This window comes from Sinocyclocheilus rhinocerous, unplaced genomic scaffold, assembly GCF_001515625.1.
Source record: "Sinocyclocheilus rhinocerous isolate Xijiao unplaced genomic scaffold, SAMN03320098_v1.1 scaffold771, whole genome shotgun sequence".
In the NCBI taxonomy this organism is placed as follows: Eukaryota; Metazoa; Chordata; class Actinopteri; order Cypriniformes; family Cyprinidae; genus Sinocyclocheilus; species Sinocyclocheilus rhinocerous.
The window spans coordinates 384,087-386,652 of NW_015640450.1; positions in this window are offsets into that span (position 1 = coordinate 384,087).

A 2,566-nucleotide genomic window follows, 5' to 3' on the forward strand; every position below is an offset into this window, starting at 1 on the left:
TCACAAAGCTTTCAGTGATGTTTTGCATCATATATCATTGTTTTCCAGTAAGTGTTTTATCAGTTTTAGAGGCATGTTATAGCTGTATGATTTCCTGCTAGTTCCAGCTTTTTCATTTCTTGAATATGAAGTTACAAAAGAAATATTTGATTCTCAGGCATTTTACTCTATTTGATGCTGATTCTGATTCAGCTCCATTGATCAATTGTTCTGTCTATAATGTAAGAGACCCATCAGTGTTATATTTGCCTGCCTCAAGATCTGTCATAAAACATGAACCCTTATTGTCACAGCCATCTGCTGGAGTGCCCATGAAAGCCACCAGAGGGCAGTCCATTTGCTTCATCATTGCCCATTGCTCGTGGACTTCAGTTCCCATCACCCCTTGCTCTGATTATTGGTCCATTACCCTCAGCTCTGTGCGATAATGAGAGACTCAGCTCATCTGTATTTATACTCTTTGGTTTGTGTCTTTGGTTGCTGCAGTATTGCGTTCTGTTTCCTTGTGCCTTCCGTTACTCTGCGTTTATGGATTCTATGCTTTTGGATGACCTTCTCAAGCATTTTACTCTATTTGATGCTGATTCTGATTCAGCTCCATTGATCAATTGTTCTGTCTATAATGTAAGAGACCCATCAGTGTTATATTTGCCTGCCTCAAGATCTGTCATAAAACATGAACCCTTATTGTCACAGCCATCTGCTGGAGTGCCCATGAAAGCCACCAGAGGGCAGTCCATTTGCTTCATCATTGCCCATTGCTCGTGGACTTCAGTTCCCATCACCCCTTGCTCTGATTATTGGTCCATTACCCTCAGCTCTGTGCGATAATGAGAGACTCAGCTCATCTGTATTTATACTCTTTGGTTTGTGTCTTTGGTTGCTGCAGTATTGCGTTCTGTTACCTTTAGCCTTCCGTTACTCTGTGTTTATGAATTCTATGTTTGCGGATTACCTTTTGTCAGTGTTTTTTGCCTGTTGCTCTGTTTTTTGGATCATTGTCTGGGACTACAATAAAGCTGCTAAGATCTGTCATAAAACATGAACCCTTATTGTCACAGCCATCTGCTGGAGTGCCCATGAAAGCCACCAGAGGGCAGTCCATTTGCTTCATCATTGCCCATTGCTCGTGGACTTCAGTTCCCTTCACCCCTTGCTCTGATTATTTGTCCATTACCCTCAGCTCTGTGCGATAATGAGAGACTCAGCTCATCTGTATTTATACTCTTTGGTTTGTGTCTTTGGTTGCTGCAGTATTGCGTTCTGTTACCTTTAGCCTTCCGTTACTCTGTGTTTATGAATTCTATGTTTGCGGATTACCTTTTGTCAGTGTTTTTTGCCTGTTGCTCTGTTTTTTGGATCATTGTCTGGGACTACAATAAAGCTGCTACTGGATCTTCAGTATTGCCTCAAGAGCATTCAGTGACAGAATACTGCAGCCGTCATCTCAGATCCAGCAGCTAGTCTTCACTGACATCTGAATCATGGGCATTCGGGTTCTTCCTCCAGCTTCTAAGAAGGAGCGGAAGACTCGGCTCCAGATGTTGGCAGCTCTTCGTCAACGGGGGATGGGAGTAGGAGGTCTTGCACAGACTTTTTGGACTTTGGCGGCAGGACTGGAACTTTGTAATTCCTAGCTCAACAAGATTTTTAATGAGTGCTTGGATTACCCCTTGCCTCTGTGGGAGATGGAGGGACTGAAGACTCTTGACTTTTGGGGTTTTATTGACTATCCCTGTTACCGCAGTTTAGTGGTTCCATCCGGTCAAGTCTGTGCCTGTTGCAGTGCCACCGGAGAGTCTCAAGTCGGATTGAACTTCCCCAGAGAATGGTGAGGCTTCTTTGTCTTCATCTCACAAGCAAAGATCGAGAAGGAGGAGGGCAGCAAGGCCCATTCCTGTTGTTCCAGAGCCCGCTCCAGTCCGAGAGTTTTCAGAGTCCACTCCAGAGTCCGCTCCAGTCTGGGAACCCTCAGAATCCACTTCAGAGTCCGCTCCAGTCCGGGAGCCCTCAGAGTCCACTCCAGAGCCCGCTCCAGTCCGAGAGCCCTCAGAGCCCACTCCAGAGTCTGCTCCAGTCCGGGAGCCCTCAGAGTTCACTCCTGAGCCCGCTCCAGTTCCTCCCAAGGTGGCGGCTTAGGCTGCAGAATGTCCCGGGGCAGTGGCATCTGACTCTGAGGTGGCAGCTTTCACTGCAGAAACTCCCGAGGCGGCGGAGTCCACTTCAGCTTCTCTCTGGGCGATGGCGCACACTTCTGAACTCTCAGTCTGCAGCGCGATACGCAACGCGTAAAAAGACAGTATAAGTCATTATAATCAGTAATTATGTCCCCACTGGATGCAACAAATGCCTCGTTTGTAATGGGTTTTATTGTTTTTGTGTTTTTGCGCCGGGACACAGGGCATCACAGTATGTTAAGGGGCGTAACATTTCCGTCACACGCTTGAGAATTCGGCCAATCACAACGCACTGGACAGCTGGCCAATCACAGCACACCTCGATTTTTCAGACCGATGAGCTTTGTAAAAATCAACGCGTTTCAAAAAGGCGGGGCATAGAGGAGAAA